Genomic DNA, 24,534 nt, shown 5'->3' on the forward strand with positions numbered 1-24,534 from the left:
GCTTCCTAAAGCTTAAATGCTAAACAAGTTCCTAAAACCGTACATATCATTGCCATGTTAAACCGCTGCAGCAGTTGATCTGTCACTGCAGAAGCTCTGTTTTGGGCTTAGTTCTTTGCTTTTACATTTCTTAACAGCTCATTCTGTAATAACATGATGCAACCCATAGTGAGACTTAAATGGAAGATCCCCATAGTAATAACCTTGGTAAGGACAGTGAACTGAACAATACATTTGCTAAATAAGTGGTGTTTAGCTGATTATCAGCTGCTGTAAATTGCTATTTACTTGCTGACTTCTCTGTCCTTTTTCTAGGGAGAAAGTGGGTTTACTGGTGTGGATGCCAGCCTCATTTGCTTCACCAAAATGAGATAGGGCATGCAGGAGAGAAGGGAGATTTTTAAAAGTAGAACCTACCATGGTGAGTTGGATTTTGTCCCTGCTTCTGCTACCGGACTTCTCAGTGATGTTAAATACATTGTTTAAACCAAACTTTTCACATAAATGTTTCCCCTTCTCTGGAAGTATGTTACGCATAACACTTTCCTGGCAGCTGCTCTGGATTGAGAAGTTCTTCCCTACTGCTTTTTCCTCCCCTGCAGTGTTAGGTCTACAGAACTGCTTGAAGGAGTTGTACTTCCTCCCATGTACAACGAGAAAACTATGCGAAAATGTGGTCTGTATTCTTGATTTGACACCACAGGGTCTGTCTTGAATGTTATGCTGAAAATTAAGTACACGGGAACTAGATTTTTAATTTTGAGTTGCTAAATACCCTCTAAAATTGTAATAAAGTGCACAGACTCAAAATTAATAATGCTTTTTAAACTGATCTGTCTTCCTTGGCTCCACTTTTAAAATAGTATAGTAATTGCACACCTTACAGGCACATTCTTAACTAAGCTCATTAACGCTTTGTGAGACATGTATGTACTGAACAGATGAGCATGGAAGGAAAGAAAAAAATCCTGAACCTCCGTTCAAAAGGTTACAGTAAGTCAAATTCCTGGGGCCCCACTTGCATGGTCGTGTTCAACTGAACGTTTGAAAAAAAAAAAAAAAAAAATGCTGATTAAGTGAGCCCTGTCAATTCTGCAAAATGTTCATCTTGAATGAAAATACCAGACTGAGGATATAATGAAAGACTTTATTATAATGCTTACGCACAAGAGAACTGAATGAAAATTCTGCGTTCTTGCGTTTACTAAATTTGACCTACAGGGAGTTACGGCCAGAATATTCTTCTAGCACCTTTGGCTGTGCATACCACTGGGGGGATCCATGGCCTCGAGGCCATGCACTGTTCAAATTTGAAATCTGTCTACTTTTTTTGCTAAAATGAACAATGTGTTATAATATCCTCATATTGATAGAGAAGACTTCTGTGCATGTTTGTGACTTTGGATCTAACTTTTCGGTTTTTATGTGTTGTTGTTTTGACATGCCTGAAATGTTCTATAGCATTTTCATAAAGAGCAGCAGTAACGCTATTGTGAGATTCCTCTCCTCCCCCCAAGTGTTGGAGGCTGGATCTTTGTGTTTTTCACTGCTATGAATCCTAATAATTTTTTGATCATAAAATGAAAGTTCAATGCTTAAGGATGTCAGGATAACAAAATATCTAGTAGAGATCAAATGTCCATTACTGCCAATGTATGTTTCCTGTCATTGTTCACTGTGAAGGATCCCACACAGAACTTCTAACAGTCCGTAGCACTGCAGCATGGAAAATGTATCTGCCTTTATGTCTTTTCATTTAATGGATTTAATTTGTTTCTAACTTTGAAGCTTAACTTGGGTTTGACATTCACTGTAAACAATTTTTTCAACAGCAATGGGGACTAATGAAGCTTATAGTTTGCTATAGGTGCATTGCCTTTGTCCCCACTTCTCATGACAATAATTCTCTCTCTCTCTCTCTTGTGACTTCCCTTCTTTGTTACTTTCATTTCTTCAGGTTTTCCTAGACTTCCGCTTCTAAGTTATCCCAGTTGTCACACATATCCTTTCAGTGCCTTGTAAGGATTGCACCATGTCAAACTTTTGGGCAGAGGCTTCCCGCATATTGCACGGAGAGATAGGCCCAAGCACTTGTGCATCTACAAATATGGCAATTTTGAGTTAACTCAGAATTAAACAAAACCAAATAATATACCTTCTTTTATTATTGTAAATTCTGGGAATGATTCCTGGAACTGCAGGGGAAATCCTTCTTACCTTTTATCAGTGTGAAATTTGATAACTTTATCATGACCAACTTCCATGAAACATGTCAACTTTCTCTCTAGTAGCCTATAGCATGTTGTAAGATGAATCAGTACTTATGACCTACTAATTGTATTGGATCCGTTGCAAAACCAAATCTATCCAGTATTTGCAAGCTATATCAACTTCATAAAAGGTGTTCATATAAACAATGACTATATTTTTAATCATGTATTCCTTGAGCTGGAGCAATGAGGAGAGCCTTATTTAATATGAAGTGGACTCAAGCATGCCTCCTGCTCTAGTGTAAGCACTTAGATCAAAGTTATGAAATACATGAGGTGGTTTAGAAACAGAATTGGGCCTGGAGTGTAAGAAGGAGAAACAATTTTAAAACATATCTAAATGTTTTTATTCATAAATTGATTAGTTGCGATGAGAATCCAGAAAGCTGCTCGGAATATTATGGGAATGTGATGCAGTTTTGAAAACAAGGAAACACATGGTTGAGCAGAAGAGGGGGAGTGCCAAATATACGAAAAGGTAGGCAGTTCAATTTTTGTTGAAATTCACAGCATGGTAGGAGGCAAGTGTTATGAAGCCACTCAGAGGAATAACACTTGTTACCCTGGTATCTCTGATGACCAGCTGGTTATAAGGCCAGTCTGCAGAGCTTCCTTCAAGAGTCTATGGATTTGTGATGGTCTGTCTGACTGTGATCGTGGTGTGGCTGGGTGTTAATGCACTTCAGAATGGCTTTAATAAGTGCTATCCAGATTTTTGCATAAATAGTTTGTGTTGTCAGATATAGATTGTTAGTAGAAAGTGCAAGTATGAGGAGAGGAGGGTTTTAGCTCACTCCAGTGTTGGATGGGATTTGGAAGATCAGACAGAACTTAAAGCTCTCTCTTACTAGGAAACTGAGCTTTAAAGTACATAAATTTCTTTTAGGTGTCTTGATTCACACTGTACCTTGTTGAGAGTTTTAATAACTGTTTGTTCTACATCAGTCAGTATTGAAACTTCAGCCCTTACAGATGTCAGGGAATTCAGCAGTGTTTCTCACGGTTAAATTCATAGCGTCTGTTTTGCAGTTTGCTTTACAGAAGGGCCTTTTCATTATTGGATAATAAAAAGATACAAACCTAGCCACTTGCAGTGATACATAAAAATAAACCTTTCTATTGGATTATTTCTATGTTTATTTTTTTGTTATTCAGGATTACGTGAAAATGTATCATGAGACAATTTTCTTCAATATTTCAGGGGATGGAGTAGGAAGATAAATATAGACTTGGGTAATAGTTCCATACTGAAGAGTGTTTTTTCTGTCCACACAGATTCTAAGTAATACAATTTTCATACAGTCTAGAAAGAGAGATGACAAAAATGTATGCTTACAAGCAAACCTTTATCCCAAATACATGTAAACAGACTACATTGTCTGTGGATGAAGTCAAGCAAAGCAGCAAAGTTAGAATTCACAAATCTTTCTTTCCTACTTTCAAGCCTGAATTGTGTTCAGATCCTGGGGTTTTTTTTGTCTCTGACTACCAAAGGTCTCTTCTTGAATATTGATTCTTTGTCTGTCTCTCCCTTTCAGAAGTGGGACTTGATGTACCCAACTATCTTAAGGCTCCTGTGTTATTGCTGAGCTCATCAGTTCTCTCTATAGCTGATACACAAATTTTTTTTTGGAACTCCACCATCCTCTGAGAGAACTGTTTTTTATTTAAGCTGGTGAGGATTAAGAATTATATTAGTAAAACCTTTAGGATTCTTTCTGAGAATTTTGTAAGTATCCAGTTCAATTATGGAGAAAAAGCTGTATCCAAGTGTTGCATACAGAATGTTTCCTCTGGAGCCATTGTCACTTCAAAAGTCCTTGTGAGTTTGGATACTGCACTCAGCATCCGTGAGTCCCTGTCTTTCGCAACTCGGGTGTCAGCCTAATTTTATTTGTCCTTGTCAGATCACCAGCACTGAACAGATTGCATTGCTCTGTTATGCTGGGGCAAAGTCAATCCACGTTAATGGCTTCTTTAATCTTTTAAAAGTGATTATTTTATTTGGGGCAGTGACTACAGCCAATTCCAGTCTCTTGCTAACAACAGTGTTCAAACAGAGATGAGCAGTGCCTACATAAGACAAGTTAGACTCTAATCTTTCCACATTTGGTGCCTAATTTAACCAAAAAAATTTCTAAACTTCATTCTCAGGAGTCGTAACATTGCATGGCTCATGTGGTTTACCTTCTCCAACCTTGATTTCAAGTAATACCAATTAGCACTCTATATGTTTTTAGCTGTTATGTATCTAATCTAAGCCAAATCTATCTGATGTCTCATCTATGCATCTGAAGTATCTAATTCTACAGTATACTTTTGTTAGATTTTGCTTTTCAAGGACTAGAAGAATAGGAAATTAGAATAGACCACATCTGAAAAAAAGGAGGAAATGAAGTGTTCTGTTATTCTACCTTACATTGCTAATCTAAGAATCTTTTGATGGCAAAATTCACTTCTAAGCATTTAGTCATTTGTTGCAAAAAGATATGCTTCTTGGATATTCCTTTTACCAACTTTACCGGACTTATTTCTCTTGTGTGTTCTCTAATGGATGACTTGGAAAAGAAAACCCTGGCTTAGATGGCTGAAGCTTAAAGTCAGAGATGCTGTTGTGTTGCTGTCTTGAAGCTGCAGCTTGTGCTATGTAAACCCTTTGGTTTCTACTAAACTCAATGTCTACTTTGAACAAGGGGGTTTTCTGGGTTGTAAATAAGCCCAAGTGTCTCTCACCCTCCCCGCCCAATGCCTGCTCTGGGCTCATCCTCTGCAAAGAATTCTGTTAACTCCTAGTTTGTTTTATACATCTGCATCAGACGGCTGCTGTCTCCCACAGGGCTGATGATGATATCACCCAAAGCAGAACAAACTACTGCTTACAAGTTTTTAGGAAAGTGCCGCCTTTGCGATGTAAGCAATGTTCCAGAACTTTCCGGTGATGCAGAGGTAGTTATCAATAGAAAACAAATCTCACTTTTAATCTTCTGATGCAGTGAATACAATTTGTAGTCAGAGCAATAAGACAGAAATGTAATTCCATTTTACTTAAGTATCATCTTGGCTATCACTGTGGTAGTATTTTTACAGAAGTATGTTGGCTTATTATAGAGCAATGGCATTTGGTATTTTGCAAATAACTGGGATGCATTACCTGTCACTACAGGCAACTTACTCTTGAATTCATCATTTGGCAGTTACTCTTAATTTTAGGCTAATTTAAGACTATGTACCATTTCATTGTAGTCTGTTTGAATGTCAATATTGAATTTGTCTTAGGAATCCTCATTAAGATACAATTAATAAAGACTAACTGCTGTATTAGGATACTCAGGCTGCTCTGCCTAATGTGGGTGGAAGTAGAAGTGTGTTTTAATTACAGGCAGTGCTCCATCATTTTGAGATTTAATTGCTAGTTGGATTGGTTATTTTAATAGCTATCTATTATGAGACAATTTTGTTACATAACAACAATATTGTTATTGTATGAGGTACATATTATCAGTGACTGCAAACATTTAGCTTTGCTTTTTCAAATGTAGAAAACATAAACATTCTAGTTCATGCTCTTTACCTCTGGTATATGCACTTACAGGTTTCATTACTTATTTTGTCAGTGTGAACTAGACTAATTTACTTAGTTCTCATGAAATGAAAATACTTTTGCTAATTACCAGAAGTAGAGTAAAACACCTCTAAGCCCTATTCCATAGTGAGAAATAAAATTCATCCTCTTTTGTACAAACTGTATGAATCATGTTTTTCACCACTGAAAGAAGCCATGTCAGTAAAGGCAGTAACTTCACACAGCTTTTCAGGCCAGTGTATCCAAACAAAAATTCATATCTTAGTTCTTTCCAGGGTAGGTTCTCATGGAATTGCAGGAAATTTTTGTTTGTCTTGAAGATTCCTTTTTTGCACTAAAGACACGTTTTTCCAAAGTAGGTGGTTCTAGACCTGGGAAAATAATTAGATGTATACTTTAAAAAGATAGTAAGTGTTCTCACTCGACAGTCCAATCATCAGGCTGTATTTTTAAGAAAAAAATATCGACTAGTTCAGTTTAGAGGGAGAGTCTGTCATTCTAAAGAAATGCATCTTAATCTAAGGTGGCCTTAATATATTCTAACATGAAAATAATGAATATAGAGCAGTAGAAGGATACAGTTTAAACATTTCATGCAGTATAAAGACTTTTATAGTGCTTAAACACTCCTTTTATAGTTATTTAGCATGAAGTCCATGAGAATTTCTATTCCATTGTTTTTACTGTTGATAGTATGATGTGCATATTAGCGTAGTGTCTACAGACTAAGCTAGTAAATAGTGGCTACATGATGAAAACTTTGTCTCTCTCGAAGTATTACTATTTTAGCGAAGGTGATTAGAAACTCGAAGTTTCTAATGTATTAAGCGTTTAAAATCAGGACAGTTCAAAATAAATATGTCATCTGTTCTAGATGCTTCATGGGCTCTGTAATAGATTTTTAGCATTGCAGAACCAACCTAAGTTCATTCACATTCACAAACCTATAAGTAAATTAATGTAGTTTTGAATTACCCCTCTTGCAAAGATGAAGGAGTTTCAGTAAAATTAGACAAAAGCTCTATACCTGATCTCTCAGTTTTATTAATGTGTATAAGGGCAGAGAGTATATGGATGGAGAAGTTGGTACTGTTTGTGTAGCTAAAAGGAGCCAGTTGATCTGTTGATAAGACAGGGAGTAACTCCTTTCCAAGTAAATCATCTTCTCTCACATTTCTTCTTGATCTACCTCCATATATTTCAAGCATGAAAAGCTGACACTGTTGGTTTCACATGCATGTTAAAAATCTTTGGGAACTTTATCTGGAGAGAATAAAATCCTTTTGAGTAACTGAAGTAAGTTTCAGTGTAAATTAGAACATTAAGATTCTAAAAAAAAATCTCTTAATGGAGCAGTTAATTCTTTACAGAGGACCAGAGGATCTTTTAACACTCTTATAAACTGAAATCACGTTTGGCAAATAATAGGTTTCAAGACTGAAAAGCGTCAAACACACACTGTTGTTAAGTTCCAGACACTTATTTCCTGGTCATGTTTTGCTAAATTTGGTACTGAGTCAACATCCTTTACAAAATGTGTGCTGCATGTAATTATGTTCAATATACTGTTTCACCGGAGGCTATGAGATTTGGCTATTTGTGTTCGTAATTTATTTATTGTTGCTGTATCATAAAAATGAATTGTACACTGGTGATGTAATAAACTAACCCGTCTTATTAAACAGGCAGGGATTAAAAGGATGTTTTATTAAAAAGTCTTGGTTGAAAAGTTGCATAAGTAATTGGATAAATTTTTATGGTGAGGTATTTTATTTTGTGAGGGAATGGTGTTTCTCTTCAGAAATTAAGAAAGTTGTGCACTTTTTTCAGTGATTCTTGTTAACAGATTTTAAAACATACAAAGAAATAATTTCAATATTTTTTTTTTCATTGATTCTGAAAGCATCTGCTGAATTGCTTGATACTATGATGGAACAAGACAGTTTGTTAAATACATTTCTGATTCTTGTGATGGTTAAAGCATCACCAAGGGGAGATGCTGCCCAAGAGGAAGCCAGTTGTCTCTTCTCTGTAACTCTTATTTGGTGAAGCCATACTAGTCACTATCCCTGGTTATCAAGAACAGCTTTTGTCAGAGGAAATGACAGGACCTTAAAAATACTAAGGAATTGATTGTGTGTTCTTGAATGCCATCTGACTTACCTAGAATACCTGTGAAACAGGGGTACTCTGGAAGTTGCTCAGGTTGGAACGACTCACGAGAGCAGTAAAAATAACAAGGTCGATGACTGTCCAGTTACTTGATCTGTTGTATCAAATCTTTTGCAGTATAGGAAGGACAAGCACTGGAGGAATTCCCAGTGTGTCTCTAAAAATAATAGAAAAATATGTCTTATTCATTAGAAAGAACTAAGAAAAGGGCATAACATATTCTCGTATTTATGCAGATGACTTTTATTTGAAAGCTGGAGCTAAGCAGAGCTGTATGCAAAATAGCTTTCTTCTTCCTAAAAGTTCAGCTTCTAAAAGCCCAGCAATTAAAAAAAGGGATTGTAAGTGATTAAATTGGTTTGGTAAATAGTGTTACAGTGAAAACTGAGATGCACTATGCCTGTTTATTTCCAAGCCATGTTTGTGGACCAGTGAGACAAAACCTCCAATTTCTCTTGCAGTTACTGATAAATAGGTATAAAAGTCAGCTTCTTCAAAGAAAGAAAAGTGATAAAATTACTTCTGCTGCACAGGTAAAAAAAAAAAAAAAGATATCTCCCTGTCCTGCAGTATAAGGAAGCACTAATATATGTATATTTAGTATTTAATTACTGGTACAGATATTTAAATACTACACAACCATTTCTTGTAATGTCTGAATTCATCCAACATGTTGAAAAATTGATTGCAATTTTAAAATATATATATATATATAACAGAGTATTTACATGATGTGACTTTAACCATCTTCCTGCAATTAAGAACCTAAACTCCCAAAATAGTTAATGGAGACTCCAAAGTGCAACTGTCTAGGCCCTGTCTACATCTGTTAACTGTCAAGGGAGAACTTCAGATCTTCATTTGCAGATTGACTTGTTTGGCTACAGATGAGGGGTTCTGAAATTCTTGCACTGTGTTTTTGCATCTCTTGGTAAGCAGAAAGGCTAATTAAATTCAACTCTGCCATTAGGATCTACAAGTCAAGGTTATATTGAACTGGAAATGAAGTTTTGAAATCAGACATCATTGGATAATGTCATGCTAAGAAGCTCACAGGCATGCAGTCTTGAACTGATACCAAGTGTCACGAAAAGGGGAATGCATTTTTAGCCTGCTTTTCTAACAGTCTCTCTAATGAGACTTATGCCCATCCATCCGTGTATCATTCTTCCCAGTTCCCCTGAAACCATTGTACAATTTGAAAAATAGAATTGTCAAAGTTAATAAAATTCTTACAAAATTTGTGAAAGGCTATGGCTGATGGAGGAGAAGAAAGACTGAAACTAGAACTGTACTGTTTTCTACACTGTTTGACAGCAGTCATCTGGGCAGTCTCGTGCATACATGGTTCTGGACTAACTCTGGGATGTGCTGGTGGCTGCAGAAGTTCAGGGTATTAAAGGACAGAAATCCAAAGAAAATGAGGCTTCCTTCTTTCTGCTGTCCACAGAACAATTTTCTGCAAAGCTAATAGGATTTTCCAAATAAGTTTTCTACACGTGGAATTGATTTATTGATTCTGTGAATTGAGGGATGTTAACTGTGCCTCAAAGCGTGCTGGTATTTGTGTGTCTACCTTTAGTTAATAACAGCAGATGGGTCCAGACAAAACTGAAGAGATTGGCACCTGCAGCATTGAGAGCTGCTTTGTGTTTCTGAAAAATGTTGGAGCCATTTGTAAATCCAGAAGGTCACAGGGTTGTATGTTGCTTGTCATGCTTATGCTTGTTAGTGCAGCTTCTGATGTGCTCTTATAATGAACTTTCTTTCTAGCTTTCGCAATCAAAATGCTGTTTTGCTTTTTTTTAAGCCTTAGTGTCCTTCTGCAAGAATACTGGATATTTTTCCTTCACTAAAGTAGTGCAACAAATTGCAAATGATGTATGACTTAAGTATTTCTCTTCAGAGTAAATAGTATGTCTTGCTGTTTGATATTATAGTCAGCTTAGTCATGTACAGGAGGAAGTTGTCAAGCCTAGAAGAGAGAGCAAATGTGCTATAAAAACTAAGCCCCAAATTTCATCTTTATGCCTCTACATACAGCGAACAAGGTAGCTGAAAAAGATTTAAGTATTTTTTTCAGACTGGAATACAGATGCAGGAAAAGAAAAACAACTGCAGTTCCTCCCCGCTCTTCCTTACCCCCGTTAGCACTCTGTAGAGCAACACATACTCTGTATTTTTCCTGCCTTCAGCCAAGGCAAGGTGAGTATATTGACCTATCTGCAATCCTTTCATTACGAACATTACTACTTCTTTTCCATGTCAGGAAGGCCAAGTGATATAATTCTAGCAGTTCAGGTCCTTTCCTCAGCCAGGTTTCTCCAGTAGGAAATTTAATACACTTCAGCTATGCTAGTCCTTAACTTTTTGTCTCCATATGGAAAAAAAGGCCCTCGCTGAAGTCTGTGCTTCCACAGATGCCTGTGTCTTCATCTCAGTAGTGTTTAATGGATGGATTAGTTCATGGAAAGAACAGAGAACAGTGTGAGGCAATCTGTCACTTAGTAAATTTTTGTAGTGGTTTAGAGAAGGACTAATAGGACAGGAAGACTTCAAAAGTCAGTTTTCAGTAGTGACACCATCTGGGGGGTAACATTCTATACAGTGTCTGACTTTCAAGAGGTAAAATATTATGGGAAAGTTTACTGCTTATCTGTAAGTAGCAATGGCAATTATAATAAAATTCTCTGAATGTCTTTCTGTTTGAGGGCATACTACTCTGAGTTTTTAATTCTATCATTTGAATTATAGAGAAAATAGAGCCAGATTTTCAGCCTCCTGCTGAAGGTTGTTTACATAATTTTGGGCCTTTGGTTATGGCTTTACTTTAGGAGACTGAGATTTAATCAAGCAGATGTGGATTTGTATATGTGGACTAGATATTCAGTCACATAAGCTGTGTTTAAAAAAAAAAAAAAAAATCACAGGTCAGATTCAGGACTGTTTGAAGTTGCCTGAGAAATTTTTCGCAGCTAAATCTCTTTTGGATGAAATCTGTTTCTGAAAGTGGTGGGTTGTCTGTCTTTTAGTTAAAGCCTCTAATCTTGAGATCATCATCATAAAAAACTTTGATGTTATACATAAGAAAATAGTAGCTGCTTTGTAGTTTCTGAGTTGTATATATTATGTTACACATAACCAGGTCCATTTCTATATTAATTAAAACACAAATACTGATGACACGAGCTTAGTTCAGATCCAAGTTTAAATATTTGACTAGTCAATGCTAATGACCACCTTCTTTTCCTCACACCACCACTTTTACATTGATGCTAGTGCTTGAAAAAACAATTATCAACTAAATAAAGTTCAACTTGTATCTTTGTACATTTTAAAATATTATGAACTCCCCATAGATGGTTTGCTTTTCAATGTCTGTGAACTGCAGCTCATTCTGTCATGAAATGGAGAGTACTGCTGGTTAGTTGACTGGTTCAGCAAACTGAAAAGCAAGAGGTTTTTCCAAAACATTTGTAAATAAGAGAAAAGCTGACTCAGATCAGTGAATATTGCACGTATTCACTGTCTGGCAAACTGACTGATTTAGTGGAAAGTGACTGACATAAACAATAAAACCATAATTTTTCAAATAGGCTTCTGCAAAACTATACGGGGAAATGAGAGTAACCCTGTTTCTCTGCTTCTTGCGCTGTGGTTGGTCACTCCTTAAGCCACCATTTTGATCAGCTCATTTAGTTGCTTTTTTGCAGGTGATGGAAGAAAATGGTTTCAAGCAAAATCGGTTGGTTGGTTGGTTGGGGTTTTTTTTTATTTTTTTCCCTTTTATGTGGTCTATAGTCTTGTCTGAGCATCTGTCTTACCAAACACTGCTGATTTGTTGTTCTGGGACCAACTCCTGCATCAAATAATAGATTTTTCTCTCTTTCCATCCCTTCCCCCCAGCCATTTGTTTTTAATATAACACCTAACTGAAATCATAGATCATTGTTGAAATCATTCCTGCTCCACCTCCATATCTATTTATTTTGATCAAGCAGTAACAGTATTCTTTCTTCCTTGCTTTTCTGGCTAATAAGCAGACCTGCTAGTCAGGAAAAGCAATTTTCTGCCATGCTGCTTTGAAAAATTTCTAATAAATTGACAGTGTGTATTGTCCAAAGCGATGATACATCATTTCTAAAAATAATCAGCAATGACTCCCAATCAGCTTTGCTGTGCATTTAGCTTCAGATCAGCAGCACAGCAGAAGAGTTTTATCAATGTGTCTTTAAAATAAAGACAAAAAAAATAAATGTGTGAAAGAAAAATGACACTTTGGATAGCTTCAAGGAATTTTTATTTTATGAATCTATCTAATTCCCAGGACTTTTTTTGTAACAAAAAGCAGAGAAAAATAAAGATATATCTGAAATCTATGTCTTTGAGATATTTAAAAATACATATAAATAATTCCTTCTGCAGTAGAAGGAACTGAAAGATATTTATGTGCTGAAGCTTTTGTAAGCTCTACAAAACATGTTCTAATTACTTAGTGATGTCATAATGTTTGTTGTCTAAGGCTCAAGGAGAATACAAATTCTTTTGTATTTTCCTGTCTTTTTTCTGTCTAGTAGTCTATGATGAGCAGTTTGTTTCAGAAGAGATTGTTCTTCATTTCGTTTACAGGTGCTGTTTTCATATGTGAATTTGGTACATATGTTAAAAAAAAAAAAACAACAGGCAGTTATTATTTTGGCTGTTGCCTGTAGACATTAATATTCAGTGTGGTGAAGGGTTTTATTCCCCTGCCCCCAGGCTTATTTTGCAATCAATAGCAATTTCCATTTTTTTTTTTCCTGGCTTTCTAAATTTCCTGTTTCACACACTGATATTTAACTCCAACTGTGTCCCGCTTTTCATAGAATGTAATAATAGATGATGACGACAGTGGCAATTAGAACTAATAGTCTACTTCTTAGAGATGTTGAATATCCATTAATCCTGTTGGTCAGAACTGTTCAAAAGCTCTCAAAAATCAGGCTGCACTATTTTAACATCAAACTTCGAATATCTGTTAGTTGCTAATGCTTTTTTTGTGTACAGTTCTTCTGCATGTTTCCTATTTCAAACTAGACACTAGACATTTTGAAAATTAAGTGAAATTTATAGTTTGCTACGATGTATAAGCATAAGTCTGAAAAGGACTGCAACACAAAAAAGAAACAGATTCCAGGAAAACTGCAGAGAATTATAGTAGTACAGTACTACTTTTGCCTTTATTTTTAAAAAAGATCTGCATGTTTTGTGTTGTCATTTGACCAAAAAAAAAAAAATCTTTAATAAGCCAGGACAAAGGCACAAATGACCAAGCTCGCTGTTTTGTTATTTCACTGAAGAAAATTGTTTTCACCTCTTCCTGTTGTCCCCCCAGGATATCTCTAATGGGATTGTGAGAGGTGTCTGACAAGTTTTAAAAAATATATTTAGCATATGTCTTGTCTTCTCTAATCATTTCTATACTGATATTTCACAGCAGCATATAAATTAATATATGCCCCTCATATGAACTGGACTAATACTGCTAACATCCACAGAGGCTACCAAACACCACTCGGATAAGTTTCTGTCAGTTTTAGAACAAATCATATTCAAATCAGGGACATGGAAGTAAACACAGATGTACTGCATGACATGGCCTGGCAATGGGGGACTCCAGTCCCTCCTTCTGTCAAGACTGGTTCCTCAACAGCAGTTTTAGCTGATAAAAATGGCCAGAATCAGACCATCTGAAGCTTTGCCTCTACTAGAAGTTTGCTGTCGGAGATAGCATTGCAAATCCACCTTCTGTAGGTACTGATTTGTAAGTCAACCCTGACCTGATTTTTGTCAGTTACAGCAGTCCTCCAAACAAATTAATTTATACCATGAGGCACACTTTTTATCCAGTGCAACTGGAGCTGCATGTGACTGTTGGTCACAGAGTAATCCCTCCTCCTCTTTAAGAAACATTTTATATATCGATAGAAGTCTTTCACATAGGCCAAACCTGAGGCATTCAGTCTGTTGCAAGGTGTTCCTTTGACGTTGTTCTTCACTTGGTACAGATATCTGTTATTTCTTTCCCTAGGACTGAAAAGTGAGATCTTTTCCACTCCAATAGGTTGGTCTCAGCAATTTCTTCAGGACTTAATTCAGAGTTGGCACTTTTCTGCTTAGATAGTTGAAGAAAACTTGCCACATTTTTCCCTTTCCACCGTGAAAAGTGATCTGTTGAGTTGGCATTGAAAATAATGTGCTTACACCTTCCTGTCCTTCCCTACCCCAGCAGAAAGTTTTAGAAATAACCCATAATTAAAAAAGCATAGTGTTTTTCCCTAACCCCGATACTACTAACTTGCAGATTTTGAACAGAAGCAAAGATTCCAACAACTGAACATGATTTATCAGAATTGCGCTTTAATCCTGTTGTAGTGACTGTAGGAATGAGTGTCTTCAGAGTACTTAAACCAGGCTAGGATCCATTATAATTGATTGTAGTCATATTTCAGTTCTTTCTCAGTATTAAATGTGATACGTGACCTTCACTGCATGACTTTCCTATAGCTTGACACCCTGAACTGAGGAAGACTTCAAGATTCAGGTTCTGATCTGCTACGTGACAAGCTGTGACTGCTCAGTCACCAGCGTAGCTATTGAGTTGTTTAATGGCCGTTAATACTGCATCTGTGATACATTGTTCCATACTATTCAAATGGGAGGAGGAGTGCTTTCTCTCCAGATTTGTCTGTTGCATGGTTTTCAGTTTTCCTAATGGGTTCTTCACAGACTGTCAATTACTTATGTAGTTTAAATGAAACACAGAGTTGCTATACTTAAATTATGCATCGTGAAAATGCTGTGAAATGAATCATTCCAGATTCCATGTCTCACATCTTTATTTTCTCCTTTGTATCTCTAGTTGTTCTAAAAATCTTAGAGATTACATTAAAGTGTAGTTTTTCATAGGAAAAAGAATTAAGCCTTCTATTCTTCTTAGTTTCCCAAACTAAATGCAATAACTGAGGAACTTCACGTTTCACAGAAATGAGGATGGGAGGCACAGGGAAGTTCTGTTTTGCTGCATAGTGTGTCTGTGTGAGCTCTTTCCTGCTGCAGCTTAGTTAGCTGCTGTATAAACTGACCTGATATGCTTGCTGTTGAATTCCAGCACATTATATGAATGCCTGGCAAGCTAGTAAGTTGCTATTCTTTCTACATTATATGCATCCAAGGACTCGCTTTTTGTACGTAATCTGAGTCCCAGAAGTTCAATTCTGCCGTTATTTTTAGGGTACTTGTAAGAGAGGGAACTTTCCCATCAGTCTGTCGCTGAACCTGTGGGAGCATTTTAAGGGAAACGTGGAAAAATCACCATTATGTGTTTTGCCTTGATGTGAGGAACAATGCAAAGTGAAGAGTAACAGACAGTCAAGTCCTGCGTTTAAAATAGCAGCTGAATTGTCTACCTCAAGGCATGAATATGCTGAAGATTCCATTTTAAAAGACTATACTGAACTCTTAATGTGTTGACTGTGCGCTTGACGTACAATTAGGCATTTGAGTCTTTCTCTGATCTCTGTGTACAAGAAGATAAAGGATGCTTGGAGAATTGTATCAATAAGACTATTTACACAAAGCTCATAATGCTAACAGTTTTGATGTCCTTTAAGCTTCTGCCTTCATATCCCTGTCAGCTCAATCCACTGCACACAATCTCTGAGTCAAACTACCATAAGCCAAGGAGGGGAGAAATGTGTTCGATTTCTCACATGGAAGAACCACTACTTAGGGTAAGGCTAGAATTTTTCTAGCTAGAGGAGAAATCTTTTCCTTCATCAGTAACTTGTGACAGACTATAGAGACTTAGAAAATAGATAAAGCAACAGATGTTTCTCATGCAGTGGTTACAAAGATATTTCAAGTGATGAAGGTTCAGTACAAAAAAAATCTGTTTGTACTAGCACTTCAGACTGTGCTCAAGAACTGGTCATTAAAAAGTTAGATCATCAAAGTCCAGAGGAGCTAGTCCAGAGGAGGCCACGAAGCTGATCAGAGGGCTGGAGCACCTCTCCTATGAGGACAGGCTGAGAGAGTTGGGGTTGTTCAGTCTGGAGAAAAGAAAAAGAAGACTCCAGGGACATCTTGTAGCAGCCTTCCAGCACCTAAAGGGGGCTGCAAGAAAGCTGGAGAGGGACTGTTTACAAGGGCATGGAGTAATAGGACAAGGGGTAATGGGTTTCAGCTGAAGGAGGGTCGATTTAGATTAGATGTTAGAAAGAAATTCTTTACTGTGAGAGTGGTGAGGCATTGGAACAGGTTGCCCAGAGAAGCTGTGGATGCCCCATCCCTGGAAGTGTTCAAGGCCAGGTTGGATGGGGCTTTGGGCAACGTGGTCTAGTGGAGGGTGTCCCTGTCCACAGCAGGGGGGTTGGAACTAGATGATCTTTGAGGTCCCTTCCAACCCAAACCATTCTATGATCTGGCCTCAGTTGATTTTGCTAAGACTTCTTACCCTCAAAAGACCTGTTTGAGATAAAGTTCTTTGTTTTGAAATATATGTGTAGCATCTTTAATCTGTGTTTCCTCATTTTCTTTGCTAACTTCACACAGAAGTTACTGCAGGGACCATGGAAATGTAAAAAGATAAATACAAAATTTGTCCCCAAAATTATAAAGGAATTGCAGCTGAGATTACACCCTGAACCTTTTGATAGCTAATGATAATTTTATTCTGTGTATTTATATCTCTCTCTAATTTCTCATGGATCAAGTTGTGGTCATATGGGGAGCATTCTTCAGTTTATTGGCCCACTATACAGGGGAATACAATAGACAGAGTAAGCAGTGTTTAAGGTTGATCTTAAACTGGGTATTTACAGCAGCTAACTGTAGCCTAGGCTTACTCTGTAGTCAGTGGGTAGAGGGAGGGAGAAGGCTCCTTCAGAACAACTATTCATGATAACAAAATTAAGTTCTTAAGATCTGAAGTTAGCCTTAATGTTCAATTCCTACACAGATCATGATTATAATCTCCCATACACTAGTCAGGTGAAAGGCCATTTGTAAGGAAGAACTTGTATTTCAGAGAATGAGTGAAGAAACTATTTGCAGGGATAGAAATAACTGCTGTAAATCTCACTGAAAGTTATGCATAAGCTGCTTCAGTTTTTGCACACTGTACTAGCAAGTTAAAGATAGTGTTAAGTGAAACAGATAAAAACTAAACTAAAAAAAACCACAATACACACGCACAAAACCCAGAAAGCTAAATAAATTCTTGAAGCTGCAGTATGTGTGTGTGAGAAATGCCAAAAAGGGCTGCACTACATGTATTTCCTTGTGCCCTAACAATCATAGTATCCATGGTAATCTTTTAGATCACTTATTTATGACAACAGACTAAAAGGAATAATATTTACTGTAGTTTAATAAACGGTACATGATGATTTGTTTAGAAAAAAAAAGTATGTACTGGAAGGACATACATTAAATCCTCTTTCATCTGAAGAAGTAGGTCGAGTGTTGGAGTTTATTTTTTCCATGCAGCTGATGTGTTGAACAAAACTATAAAAATGTTTCAATTGTTGTTTGTTAATATGTAGCTGAAAAAAGGAATATATGTTGACTGCTTGATTATTTCCAGTGCAGTGATAAAAGTTACGTCTCCTTAGCAGAAACATCATCATTTGATTTTGAAGGCTGCATAACAGTGTTTAGTTATTTTCCCATAGCTAATAGGAGTTTCATAGTGTAGATATTTCAGTTTGTTAACATGGTATAGGTGGAAATGTTGATGCCTATTCACAGTTGATGGTTATTTCTATCCTTTGCAGTTGAAGTATCTTTGAAAGTGTTAGAGCTATTAAAAGTTACTTCTGCAAGTTGATGAGGGTTTTACAGTGGGGTTTTTTAAGTTCTGTGAGGGTGATAAAGATGAGGGTCATAGGCAAATGTGGTTTGACTGCTGCTTATATTTCCTTTGCAATGTATGAAATTATTCTTTTTATGTTATTCTGAACTTTAAAATAACCTACTTCGGTATGAGGATATCTGTGATGTGATACATTCATAAGTAAGTTCCAACAAAGAATTGAAGATAATTCTTTGGTCAGATGTATGATTCTTGCATGAAAATATATCAGAGTGAAGGAAAAAAAAAAGCTAGGAATCTTATTAAGTACTGTATGTTAGCTCACAAACACTTCACGTTACAGTTGAGTTGTTAGACAACTTGGATTTTTTTGCATAAGGACTATTATCTACTGAGATTTGGTTATTTCCGAATGTATTCTAGGAATTAATGAGAAATAATATAATGTTCTGTTTTCATATCATAATTCTCACAAACTCATAAAAATTATGGACCTTGTTATATTTCTGCCTCTCAAAGCATTATCAGAAGGAATGTTTTTCATGCCAAAAGGGTTTGGGCAGATATCTGATAAATCCTGATTTTGATAAGGCTGGGCTCAGTTATAAGCATATGAGTTTTGTGGATGGATTAAAAAGCCAGAACCAGTAAAACTGATGGTTAAGTGCCTTTTAAAATAATAAGGTCAAGCATATAGTAATTGGATTATGTATTTGCAAGCAGCAGGACGTATACTTAGGAATAGATTATATGCAAAGAGAAATGCTGTTTTCAAAATAAATAATTCTCATGAAATAAAGTAGTGTTCATTCTTTCTTTTTCCATGAGCTTGTCCCTTTTTTTCATGAAAGAAAATGTCTATCCTAATTGTGTCTCCTCCTGGATAATTCTTCACTAGTTCATTGCCTTCGATTTTGATAGCTTATGAGAAGAAAAACTTCCAAAGGTATATTTGATGAATCTTAAGAAAGAGGAATTTTTAAGTGTGAATTTCCATTTTCACATAGGATAGCCATAAGGATATTTTTGTACATTCATAATTCATTTTTTTTTCTTCTTAATTGTCTGAGTTGTGCTCCTGTAATCTTGTTAATGCAAATTCCTGTATACGGTAATTTATCTGCATTGAGACTAGTATCCATTAGGCTCCTAAGGTGAAAGGTAAAGTTGATTTTTGTTAGTTATTAGTATTCAAATAGCATAGAATAAGTACAGTGATTAATATACTACTTCTTTTTTTCCAGATTTCTCAGGGGACAAAATTTTGCTTATTCATACCTTCTACTGTGGCAAAAATGGATTATTTTCCTCACCAAAAACCAGCAGCATAACACCCATCTGACACATGCCTCAAGGAACTCTTATTTAAAGTCTGTTGTAAGTAAGTCAAATTAAAAACTTGCTTAAAGGTAGCTTTAATCAGTTTTGTAACTATTTACAGCCCAGGAATAAACAGCCTTAACAGGAGAACTAATCTTAGCAGTGTGGCTTTTCAGCAGCAGCTGTTTGTTCTTAAATGAAAGTGTAGGAGGAAGTGACTTGCTGTAAAGCAGAGGTTGAGGTTGAGCTGCTTCCTGACCACTGCAGGCCAGTGTGTCATACCTGCCTGTTCTGTTCCTCTCCCCACACCCCCGTTAAAAGTTGACTGCAGTACAGTGCAAATCAGAAGCTATGAGGTTATGCATGAATAACATGACTGAAAAGATTATCTGCATTGTAGATGAAGACTGAGACTCCTGTTGCTATGACAGTTAATTTTGGAATTCACAGTGTAGAAATAGCAGGCTAAATAACTCAAATGGTAAGAAACAGCAAGTCGTTAAGCTGGTCTTCATTGTGCTGGTTGCTGAGCTGCATGTGTTTCATGGTGCCTGTAGGCCCCAGTGTTTCATTTTTAATGCAAAGCAAACTTGAAGAAATTAATGAAACTCCACGTTTTGTATATCCAGTAATGGTTATTTAGACATCTTGCTTTTTATGTACTGAAGTAAATTTTATGCATACAGAGTATATGATACATGTTTTTGTGAGAGAAAATTGTATTAAGGTTAGAGTTTTGGCCAGCATACCTTCTTTATTTGAAAGAAGGGTGACATTTGGAGGAATATGTTCAATATTTGGAAGCAATACCTTCTTGCAGCATCAGGAAGAATTTATAAATGAGGAAAATGAAGAGGGAGGGAAAGGAAAAAATTCTGAATGAGAAAAAATATCAAGCTTGTTCCTATTGCTTCTCTAGAGGTACATTCTAGTGGAAGAGATGCATGTTACTTAATGAAACTGTGCTTTTAATAAGAGGCCTTAGATTAACATTTGAAACTCTAATTGTTATATTTCCAGTACAGTATAATACTACCTACTTTTTTATCACTCTCGCAGTTAAAAGAATAACTGATACTTGAATTCGATTTAAAATGAATGTCTTTGGCTTAGGGGAATTCCATTTTTATCAGTGGCATTACGTTTATCTCTTGCACTGCTGCTCTCTGCCAGAATACAGTTAACACACTCTGAGGGCCCTTGTGAATAAAATAAGGGAAACACTGTAATTGCCTTACGTTCATTCTCTTTATCTGTTGTCCTGTATGAAAGCAAAGACATTATAGCAATGATGGTGTTTTACCCTGAAAAAATACTGAGGAAAGGATGTAGAGGATCCTTACCTGGAAAGGCTGTCTCCTGCTTGTCTATTTATTTCAGTTCTGGACCCCTGTTTCTGTGCACTTCTTGTTTATCTATGCCATTTTTTTCCCCTCTGATAATGTAATCATTCTTGAGTAAGAACAATAGTGTTATGAAAACCCTCTGAAGCTCCATGAAAATACTGTTGTAAAAATGTTCTAGCAGAACATCTGAGCAGATGAATTGATCTTCCTGCATGTGCACCTGGCGTAGGACAAGTGCTGTGCTTTTTGCTAGGCTGCCATCAGTGGTGGAGTGCAAGCACAGGACCTCTCAGTTGTTAGCAGTGTTATCAGGGACTGTAGGTGTTTCAGAATGTTTTATGGGGACTCAGGTATTTTAAGGTACTGAATGTTTCTAGCTTTCCATAATGTTTCTTCAGTGGGAGTGTACCATAGTTCTGAAATGCAGCATGATCTTTTCAATTTTTCTTTTCTACTTTCTGTTATCTTAGCCTCCAATAATAATTATAACCTCTAATTCTTAAATAAGTCGCCTCAAAAGATGATTTAGTGGTGCCCCTTATCAATAGTTCTAGCTTCAAATAATTAAAATAAATAAGCAACTAGTAGATGTTTCAAATAAATAGCATTTCCAAAAACTGAAATGTAGGTTTGTTTTTAAAATACTTCCCAGTTGATCTCTGAACTTTGGCAGTATTCTTCCTAGAACTGACCTTAAAATAGTTGACCAATTCTTTTCTCTTGGATAATAGCTCTTCTTCAATGGTTCCCACAGGGGCTTAGTGTGTTAACTGAGGATTCTTCAGCACAAATTCCCTCATTCTCTATTTTTTCACTTCTGTGTCTAATGTATCAGTTCAAGGCTTGTCTACACAAGATACTGAGGAAAATTGATGTGAGTCAACTAAATGCAGGAATTTAAAGAGGGCAGCTTAAATCCCACCATGTCTCTGTGTGCACTCTCCCATTCATAATTAAAGTGGCCTCCAGTGAATTTAGTTTAATTCAGTTCGAAGGCAAGATGAGCCAAACCAAATTAAGGCCACATTTTATTCCCAGATGAAAGTGTTTGCAAAGGAATTTAATGGACATGGACAAATCCAGTTAAATTAATTTGGGTTAATTTTTCTGAGTTCCATTGTGTAGACAAAACCTTCGTAATAATGCCTGATTGGAGCCTTTATTTTTAGTTCTTTCCTGTTCTTCACCTTTTGTTCCTATAACTCTGATATTTTATACTTGAGAAAGTAGATGGTCCACAGTTATACTAGTCACTAAATGTTGTCTTGTTATCTTGTGTGTTTTGAGAGCCCATGTTTTATAGTTAACATATAAATACCCCACTTTGTCATCAGGTCTAATGCATGTTACCTTTTATTTAGGTAGTTATTGTCATTTTGGCTGCTTCAAGTAATGCCTTTTAATTCATCACTGTAACTACATCTGCTGTCAAGATCTTATCCATCCAGCAACTTTTTAAACCATTTTTTACAGATTTTGCAGAACTGGGTGCTTATTCTTGAAAATAAGTTGTGACCACATGCCCTTCTATAATGTAGTTATGCAGTGCCTCTTACTGGAGTGATTTGCCATTCCTGTGGTAGACCTCAGTCAAGTGCAGGTAATTTGAATGGAGTCAGATTAAAGGTGCTTGTATGACCTAGGAGCTGATCTTCCTAGCTCAGTACAGAGGCTTCAAAGAGCATTTTGATAAAGTGTATAATAGCTTAACCAGTACAGTTTGTATAGATATGTTTCCTGAATAATATTTTGTTTCTTTCATTGGAGTTCTGTGAGCAGTACAGGCTTAGTCATACAAAACAGATTGCAAAATTTAGGTCTACTTCATCTGTGATAAAAGTGTATAATATACATTTAGTTCTATGTGAGATGTTCTTCTGACTATGACGTTAAAAACTGCCTTTCATCTTTATATTCTTGGCAGCTAAAACTGGAAGCTATTTGAAGATAAGTGCAAGGCAGGTGAAGTAATCTCTAATCTGATTTGAATGAGATGAATACAAAGTATAAAAGTAAAATACTTAAGAGATACACTGTCTTTTAATTGGCCTTTAAAATTCTGTTAGAGGAGTCTGAGCATAAATACTCTTCAATGATTAAGTCTGCTATGATCTGAGAGATCTGTTCTGAGAGTGTTTGGCTTAAGCAGCTTTATGCATTCTGTGAAAAGCTGCCTTGTGTCCAGTGATTTACGGTCAAATTTGAATTTCTGGTGGGCTGGAGCATCCTGCTGGTGGGCTGGAGCATCCTGCTGGTAGGCAGCATTAGTGCCATGCAAGTTAGAGCAATACTAGAGAGATATTCTAGAAGCTGAAGGCCTGGAATCTCTGGGAACAGTGAAATCACTGCAGAGGGAAGCTAGGATGTCCTGAGTGAACAAAAGGTGCAGAATATTTCTTTGTAACCAGTTTTGTTGTTTGTCACTTGATGACCTGAGAGCTACTTTTATTAGGAAACCGAGCTAGCTTCTATTTGAATGTGTTTATTGAGACACTGTGCGTCTTTCCAACTAAAGTCATCATGTCTAGGAAAAAAAATTGTCTTGAGAACTTAATTTTCTGGAAATACTTGATGTCAGAATTTCTGTCCAGTTGTTTGTATTTATGGTCTTGTGCAGTCTTGACAAATTAAGGTGAACATTTAAATAAGTAAATAATCCACAAGTCCTGGATCTTTCAGTATTTCAGGTGTGATTCAGGTACCTAAATAAGCACCTGATAAGTGTTATAGGTAGAAATAGGTGATTCAGGTACCTTCCTTACACAAAGACGTGTATTGCCATTTTGAAAGCCCTGCATTATCTGGGATAGCTACACGGGACTAGCAAATATGACACAGACCCATGCACTTCTGAGCAGCAGCTGAAACCCATAAGATACTATGGGATACCTAGAGTAGCACCAGCTACATACCTTTGTGTGCCTGAATTGATTTCTACATGGTTTAGCAGACTGTGCAGTCTCTGCTTTCTCCTTTTTGACATAACTTTTCTCTGAACCCCATGTGTTTGTTTTCCTCCTTCCAATTACTGGATCATGGTAAATAAGTAAAACTGAATTACCAATCTGTATACCTTTCTTCATATTGCTAGAGATGCTAGAAGATTCAGGTAGCTTCTGTTTAACTCATAACAGTGTCCTGAATAGAATTATTTCCTTTTCATTTGCTGAAAATTTGAAGTATACTTTTATAATTATTCTTAACTATCCATTAGTAATTATGCAAACTTTGGGCAAGGAGTTGCCTGTGGCTTTTGGAGGAGAAGTTTATAGATTGAAAACAAATAGGACAAGAATGTACTTCATAACTGCATTTGCATTGTGCAAATGCAGAGAGACCGCGTGCTTTGTAATCTGTAATGCCCTTTATTTCTGTAAACCAACAAACTGTATTAAAAAGCAATATTTTAGTCCATTTATGATTTAAACTTACAAGCTGTATAATTTTCACACACACACACACACACACAAAACAAAACGAAAAAAGCACCGCAACCCAACAAAGGGTTGACTTGTGTTGTGTAACAAGCAGGGGTTCAGTCTGAGATGCCCACGACTTAAATATACATTCAGACACAGCTACTGGCATTAGCAGCTAGGTAGCTATGGAAAGCCAAACCTATACTGTCAGTGATAGAGAACCATCGTGATGATGTAGCAGGAGAATAGTAGTCTTGCTGAAACATGCTAGATTAAAAAGTTGAGAGGTATCTGCAGCAGACAGTTTCAAAGTGTTAAGGCAGTGTTATCTTCCATACTTCTGCATCTCCTTCACCAGTGCATGATCCCAAGTGGCATTTTCTGGCTGATTGGGATCAGCAGTTAGAGGTGAAACACAGAAGGCCAGGATTTGTATGTGTACATCATTTTGCAAGTTTGTCAAGCCTAAATATGTTCTAATGCTTCAAAAGAAGATAAGGTGACAAAACAGCTCTGATCATTCATACAAAAAAATTCAACTGTGTTGGATGGTACCAGCGAGATTTCATCC

The 24,534-nt window shown here is 36.5% G+C and overlaps 1 protein-coding gene across 8 annotated transcripts in view; it reads left to right on the top strand.

Moving 5' to 3' along the window:
• OTUD7A (OTU deubiquitinase 7A) overlaps window positions 1-24,534 on the top strand; it is a 146,513-nt gene that overhangs the window by 47,438 nt on the left and 74,541 nt on the right. For 5 of the 8 annotated variants that reach the window (XM_054837210.1, XM_054837211.1, XM_054837208.1 and 2 more), the window contains exons 3-4: window positions 316-421; window positions 19,123-19,259. The gene's annotated coding sequence lies outside the window, so the exon portion shown is untranslated. The remainder of the gene's footprint in view (window positions 1-315; window positions 422-19,122; window positions 19,260-24,534) is intronic. The other 3 variants (XM_054837209.1, XM_054837206.1, XM_054837214.1) reach the window with 1 other exon arrangement.

Source organism: Grus americana, chromosome 10 (assembly GCF_028858705.1).
Source record: "Grus americana isolate bGruAme1 chromosome 10, bGruAme1.mat, whole genome shotgun sequence".
NCBI classification, from domain to species: Eukaryota; Metazoa; Chordata; class Aves; order Gruiformes; family Gruidae; genus Grus; species Grus americana.